Genomic DNA, 8,291 nt, shown 5'->3' on the forward strand with positions numbered 1-8,291 from the left:
CTCGTTTTTAATTAAAAATAGGAAAAGATCTTTTAAACAATTAAAATAGCGTGAAATACAAAATTACAGATACTTAGATTTTGGTTTTTCATCTTTCATATTCCAAGAATTAGAAATAATGATTTTATCTCCCTGACCCAGACGATTATTAAAATAACTTTACTTGGATTAGATTTTTAAATTCCTTAAATTCAGTGAAAAAGTGAAAAAAGGCAATGTTATGCCTCTAGTTGTACAGTCATTATTTTGAAAAGAAATAAAATACTACACTATTATTCAGTGGGAATTATTTAAAAGTTGCATATATATTTTAGGTTTTATTGTTATTTTTAACAAATCAAGAAAGTTCTCTTTTTTTTTTTTTTTGAATTAAGCAACTGGGTAAATAAAAACTTAACATTTAATTTCAGCAACAGAGTATTGTCCAAACGTGCGCTGTGCCGGGCCAACTCACAATGTCCATATTCTTTCACAGAATGTCAAAATCATCTTAATTTCACCTTGATGTGAGCAACAGCTAATCAACGATAACAAACAAGTACTAGATCAAAGGCAAAACACACATTTTTCTTCACTAGCCAGTCCCGAAGTCTAAAACTTCCATAGTAAATTTAAAGCCTGCTTTCACAATAAATAGTATAACACAAATAACAGAATACATTAAAAGAGTAGCTTTAGATTCTGTTTACTTTAAATGATTCCATTTTGCACTCATGATAAATACTCAGTCTTTATACATAAAATATTTTCACTCAAGGACAAGATTCTTGCTTGATAAATGTGCAGGGATACTATAATTTCTTAATCAGAAAGCTTAAAAGTGTGCATTCAGAAATGTTTGCCATATTATTTGCCAACCAAAGTTGTTTCATTCTAAAAGAGATCAGTCTAAAGGCTGACACCAGGGGGATGGTTTTGCAGAATAAAAGCCATATGATTTTCCCCTTGGATTTTCTGTTGTTGTGGTTTCAGTTTGTTTTATTTATTTATTTTCTGGCCCAACTTTGGATTATTGAAGCGTCAGGTAAGAATCCGTAAAATATACATGCTACCCACCCTGAGTAACATACAGACCACAGCTGTAACTCAAGTTAAGCCACCAGCTAAGAATAAAAGCACCAGAAAACAAACCAACCAAAACCTAAAGCAAACAACATGCTTATCACATAATAACTATTGAATAATGCAAATATTAACAAAGCAAACCAAGCAGGGGGCCTCCATCTCAGGAAGAAGAAAAGCCAGCAAAGAGAAGGCAGTGATTGGGAAATCAGATCTGCTCTTCCTCTCTGGTTCATTACTGAGAAAAAGTGGATCAGGACTGACATCTGCTGGCCTTGTTAATAGGATGTACCCATTGAAACAAGGGTCTTGGAGAACAACACGTTCTGGTGGGGTGATATTGCATCACTGGCCTAGGGAGGAGGCGATGGTTTGGCGAAGCCTTGCTGGTGAGCCACCTGCAAAGTGGCCAAGCAGCCACCACGCCTCCAGCCCAGTAGCCTCAGTTTTTCACCTCTTTGGTATTTCACCCTCATAACCAGAAGTGTTTTTCTAATCACTCCGAGAGGGGACAGGGTATTACATAAGCGGGTTTCTGGTTAGAATCACCAAGTTCCAAAGAGCGGTGGTCAACTAGATGCTCAGTAGATAGGACAAGACAATGCCAAATCTTCATCAAACGGCTCACTGGGGAATCAGTTACTTTAAAAAGCCAACGATGTGTCCACACCGTGACAACCTCAGTGGCTTTCAGCAGTACCTGCTGGAGGTGGCAGCTGCTCCGGTGTTCATCAGGTCAACCGCCCAAAGCCGGCTTCTGTCATTCCCTCTTCCGCTCCCACCATTTCTCGGATGGACTCTGTCTCACCGTACGGACAGCAGGGTTGTGAGATTCTGTCCTCATGAGGTCTTGCTTCTAATCACTAGAGTCTTGGTGTTTCTGAGCACAGCGTTATCCATCAATGGGGAAGGCCAGCTCTCATTGGCTTGAAGCTTCAAGATGCCTGGGACAAATTCTATCTTAGTCATCTTCTCAGCACCTAGCTCACTGCCTACTACATAATAGTCACTCAACAAATATTCGTTGGCTTATGCGGATTATTCTTATTTTCCCCAGGTTGCTTTTAGGAAGGCAGTTTCTTGATGGTGGATCTGGAGCTCAGTACTCTTGTGTTTCACTGGAAACACTATTTTTAATTGGAAATGAGTGGTGATGCTGAGTACTTTGTATCTCCCACCTATGCCCACTTCCCTATCATCTTAATCCAATCTCTTCTGGGAGGTGCAGTCCTAGCGTGTGCAATTGCAAATTAGGCCACGGTTTATAGAAATTCTTCTCCAGAACAATCCTTCACATGCTTCATTTTAATGATCAAAGTGAGACTGATGGGCTAGAAATCTCCACACACACCCCCACTCTTTGCTTATGTGAATTCCAAAGTATGTCAAAAGTGTGTATGACTGCTGTCACATACGTGTGTGTGCCTTCTGGTGTATGTGTGCGTGTCTCTGGACATAAACAACTTAATTTTTTTTTTTTTTTTGTAAAGCATATGGAAGAAATGAAGCCTGGAAAACTTTCCCCAGAGACAGAAGGAGGAGAAAGCCTGAAACTTTGACTGCTGAACGTTTAAGAAGCGTGCTGATCATACACTGTCTTTAAGGACTCTAACAAAAACTACCCAACTTAGAACAGAGCTCAATCAGATTGCCACCTCAAACTGCATTTTCAGAGGGAGAGGCAAAATAGTGCATATAAATCATTAGATTTAAGGTGAAAGTTACTGTCTCATGTCAAAAAGTGTACAGATCCAATTTTCTCCTTTTACCTTCTTCCAGCTTCTGTACTTTGTTCCCAGCTTATGCAAAAAAAAGAACAAGATAGTTTCACTTCTCTTAAATATAGTTGAAGCAAAGTCCCCATTTTTAAGGAAAAAAATTCCGAGGAGATAATTCTGAGTATTTGTTCCATGGTTAGGAAAGCTGCGAATTTCATAATTTCTCTACATTCATATAGAGGACTTTTTAAATCCTTGAAACCTTAGGATCATTCTCAGATTTAAAAAATTAAGATCTTAAGAGGAAATAAAGGACTTAAATTATTGGGTAGTATCATCTCAATATTTATAACTCTAATCTCAACAGTTTTGTTGAAAACATGTTAATTTAGATTTTGGAAAAAATATTGAAAGAGGAAATAAAAATGGTCTTGTTCAAAAACTTTGCAGAGCATTTTGCTTTTTATATACCATGGTAACCTAATAAAGACACCATCACTTGGCAGATGGCGTGGTATATTAGCCTTGAAATAATACACGAGATGCCAAAACTATTAACTCCAACGTGCTCAGAAATTAAAATAATTTTTTTGATTCTTTTTTCCAGCATTTTTTTCTTCTTTCATCCTACAACAAAAAGTTGTAAACTTGGAAAAAAAAAAAAAAAACAACTTTCAGAACTTACTTAAAGGCCATTGGCAACATCAAGAAACATTTGAAATATGGAACCTGTTTTAGGCCCACACATAGGGACTCTCCACTTCTGAATGGCTTGAGCAAAACATTTCTTTTGTCTTGCTCTCGCATCTTTGTCCCAGCCCCTGTTCAAGCATGACCGTCTGGAATCTAAGGCTCCATAGCCATGAAACACTGCAGAAGGGATCCGGGCCACGATGAACCTTGTTCAGAATACAGTCTTGTCTCTTTAAGGGATGGGAGGCTTGTGCCTTTCAGCCTCAGCAGGCAACGCAAGCCACCCGTCAGGTGGCAATGCTTCATAGCCCTGTATTAGGGTGTTCTTGAAGAGATGGGACACCCCTTTCCTTGGAATTTCTCTGGTGCTTATGGAGGCTGACATTCTTATAATTTTTAGGATCTTAATTCTGAATATAAGTTATATTGGATCGTTCCCTTCTTTCTTTCTTCCTGAAGATCGGGTTCAGAACAGAACTTTTTAACCTTGTCTGCATCAGGGCCAAAAAAAGTGCAAGTGAGGAATGAATGTCATAGTTTTTTGTACTGAAATAATATGGGATGAAAGGAGATGGTCTTGTCAGAGAGGAAAATTAAATGTCTTTGCCCCATGTTAGCTGGATGTCTTTTTAAATGTCATATGATCTCAGCACCACCTAAAATGTCTATAAATGCGGATCTTTTTCTGCCAAAGGGATGTCAGAATTCACAACCCCAGAAAGAAATTCTATGCCCGAAAGAGACAAACACAGATTCCCAGAACACATACTCAAGTCCACTATCCTCCTAAGAAAAAAGAAACACCTCAAAGAGAATATTCCGAATATATTAGATCAAAGCCATAAACCTCTTTGCATTCTTTTTTTTTGCATTTCCGGATTGAAATATCGGCATGTCCTTTATGAAAAATGAGGTTAAAAAAATCTTAAAAATAATCTGGCAGTGTTTTCTGGTCTTTCCTCCCACCTCTGGTTTTTACTTTCCTTTCTGTCATGTGACTCTATCACATAACTAGGCAAGGGCTCCCACAGCCAGCACTCAGGCAGGGGATATGTCTGTGCTTGGTCTAGCTGATACTGAAGTTCTATTCCATTTGTTGCTTTTAAGTCTTACCAGCCCCTACTAGTCATCAGAGGAGCCAAGAACAGAAGCATCAATAAACACACTTACTGGGTCAAGGATTCTTTCATTCAATAAATATTGACTGAGTGACTACTAAGTTCCAGGCACTATTCTAGGCCCTGGAGTTACTGTGGTGCACAAGACAGGTCGAGATGAGGGCAAAACCTCAAAATTCTGGGTGGATAAGAACCAAGACCACATGCATAGACATAGACAGAATAAAGTAGGTCACTTCCCACTTGCTCAAAATACTCTCTGCTACCAGCTTGCCATGTTGGCCAAAATTTCCATCATGAAATCAATTCCTTTGATTTAGTTTGATTCCCCATCTTTATTTGGAGAATTTCTCATCTTAGGAGTTATAATGGGGACAGAGTCTGTTGCTCACTCTATGAGCTAAAAATGCAGAATCTGTCCTCCCAGTCTTATTTGCAATAAGGGGGTAGTAGTCGCATGATCTGAGCTCAACTAAACTGGTACTTCCGCCCTGGGCTTTGATGTGGAGCTAGTGACTTAGAGAAGCTAAAACTATGGAGAACCCATTCAAGCTACAGACAGGGTGACAGCAGCAGCAACATCGTCCTTTCACAGGGAGCAATATTATGTCAGCACCCTGTTTCCATGCTGGAGGCATTGGTGGTACAAGATTCAATGTCTAGCCTTTATGCGGCAGTAGCTCACTCGTCTATTGCCTACCATGATTTTGGCTGTGGTTTTAGTTTCTGGAAGAGACTCTACAGTTTTTCACCCATTTTCCCTTACTTTCTCTTACTCTTGGGCAAACAGCCGGACTATATCTTTCATGTCTACAGAGTCTCCCTTTTACTTTTTTTTTTTTTTTATATGTTAAAAACATCCCCCCCACACTTTTCTTTTCTTTCTTTTTTTAAATTTATTTCTTTTCAGCGTAACAGAATTCATTGTTTATGCACCATACCCAGTGCTCCATGCAATACGTGCCCTTCATAATACCCACCACCTGGGTCCCCCAACCTCCCCCCCACCGCCCCTTCAAAACCCTCAGATTGTTTTTCAGAGTCCATAGTCTCTCATGGTTCATCTCCCCTTTCAATTTCCCTCAACTCCCTTCTCCTCTCCATCTCCCTATGTCCTCCATGTTATTTCTTATGCTCCACAAATAAGTGAAACCATATGATAATTGACTCTCTCTGCTTGACTTATTTCACTCAGCATAATCTCTTCCAGTCCCATCCATGTTGATACAAAAGTTGGGTATTCATCCTTTCTGATGGAGGCATAATACTCCATAGTGTATATGGCAGAGTCTCCCTTTTAAATCAGGTGTGACCTTGTTACTAAGTTCTGGCTCATAAATTGCAGTCAAAAGTGTATTTGACACATCCAAGTTAGACCCAGAAAGCCCTCCTACTGCATCCTCCGTGGTCCTTCCACTTCCATCCAGTGATGCTCACAATAACCTGGCGTCACATGTTGGCAATAGCACAACCTTCATCAGCCTGGGTCCCTGAATGGCTGTAAGATGCACAGCCTCCTCAATGATTAGATTTTAGTGAATGAGAAATAAACTTTTATTGAATTATGGTACTGAGATATCAAGGTTTAACCTTTATAGCAGCTAAATTTCCCTAAATGATGTACTCATTTGTACCAGAAATGGAATGTGGCCATGACAAAAACCTAAAATACATGTGGGTGGCAAGGAAACTGGCTTAGAGGCTGGACAGATGAAGGTCTAGGTTACGCGCTGGCAAAATCTTTGATAAAACTGCCCCCTGCTATAACTCAGAAGACAGGTCAAGTGTATGCAGACTCTTTAGCTCTAGAGAAAAGGGTCGGAAAGCAAAATGTTAGTAGCAATTTACAAAAAGGTGGATGAATTCAAGAAAGAACTGGCTGGTTTTCAGACAAAAATACAACTGGAATGTCAGAAACTAGAGGTGTTGAACACTTGGAAAAATCGACTGCATCCAAAAATGAAACAGTAACAAATCCGATTGTGTAAGTTTCAGCCCTGCAGGTCAGACCAAATTAAGGGAGAGGTACTCCTGGCTAGGCTCTATGGCCGTAGGCTGTAGATGGAGAGAACAGCTCGGGGACCAGGAGGCCAAAACAGAAATCAGGCTTGAGGATCCTGACAAGGAAAGGACTTTGGGTATGGTTACTAGCATGGGAGGCTGATGGAAAGCAAAATGGGTGAGAAGTCTACGAGGTTTTTGAGGAAATTATACTGCCAAAGAAACTGTAATTCTGGACTAAAACAAGCCTTTGAGTAACAAAATACATTCTGGGCTCCCAAGTTTATCAGAAATATATGGGTTTTGAAAGCTATGCAACCCCAAGGAGGACATATTTTCCTCTGTCCCTAGCAAACTGGTCAAGGAGGAAAAGGACAAAGAAGAAACTTCTGGATGGTAGAATTAGGAAGAACATGAAGAACAACGAAGAAGATAATTTCTCCTAGAAAACAGATCTAGGGTCTCTTCTCTAAACTTTTCTCACTCTCAGGGCAAGGTTTTTCGCAAAGCCTGCCCACGAGGGTTTAAAATCTTTACGGACTCAGTGATTGCTATAACTCTTCTCTTTTCCACAGGAGTGGAGTTACCATGATTATTCTGTCCTTGTTCCACTACTGTATATTAGATGTGTTGGGCAGAAGACAGTAGGAACCTTGTCTTTCTAGTTTTAGGAAGCTGGACCACGATGAGTCATGGGTCTGGACCTGCTGGAGAAGACTGAGCATCCCTAGGAACCTGGGCTTAAATCCAGTGATTGGATTTAATCACTGATCTACTCAGTGATTGGACAGTACTTTGGTTTATCCTTCCTGGGTGTGTGTGTTGGGGGAGGGGGAGGGGGAGGGTGACTGTATTCTCCGTGTGGGAGGAAGCATGGCATAGATATTTGGTGACAAGAGGATAGGCTGGGACAGAGACTAGAATAGCTAGCTATTCCTCTTTCTGACTGGCCTCAGCTGGACTATTATTTTTCAACCTCTCTGGCAGTTAAGTGTGGTCACATGACTGAGTTCTGACCAATAGAATGAGTAAAGAAGTGATGTATGTTGCTTCACACATGGGTCTCCATTCCCTCCCTTCTCCCATCTACGGATAGAATGTTGAGGCTCAAGGTGTTCTTGGAAGTCATGTGCTGAAAATGTTAAAGCTCTCATCAGGCTGACTTCCTTAGTGACTGGAACAAAGCCTCTCCCCCTGGTCTTCAAATACCAATTGAACTTTGAGTGAGAAACTCATATCATTTTAAGGCATTGAGATTTCATGGTTCATCTGTTAACACAAATACTGTTTCACGGACAGAGATAACACACTTTGACAATGGATATACTGGTACTGTCTTATCTTTATTCCTGCCCATTTTCCAAGCCTGGTTCTGTGCCCCTCCTAGCAACCCTGTGAGCTTCTGAAACATCCTTTCAATTATTTCTCTTTACTGTTTGTCACCCAGAATTAGTTTTTCCTGTCGGCAACTAAAAACTTTGATTGATACATTAGTTGTAAAAAGTTAAATAAAAGAGTGTCCATAGCACAATGCCTGACACCTAAGTATTCTACAAATATTAAATTTCTTTTTGTTTTAACTGGAGGGATGAGTTTAAAACATCTCTAGGAGTCACTGATGGGTTCCATCATAAAGTCAGATAATATCTCGATGCAAGTCAAACTGTTGTCTCTGATTAATGGACCAGCTATTGAGCAA

Source organism: Enhydra lutris, unplaced genomic scaffold (assembly GCF_002288905.1).
Source record: "Enhydra lutris kenyoni isolate GAN:26980312 unplaced genomic scaffold, ASM228890v2 scaffoldscaffold47, whole genome shotgun sequence".
NCBI classification, from domain to species: Eukaryota; Metazoa; Chordata; class Mammalia; order Carnivora; family Mustelidae; genus Enhydra; species Enhydra lutris.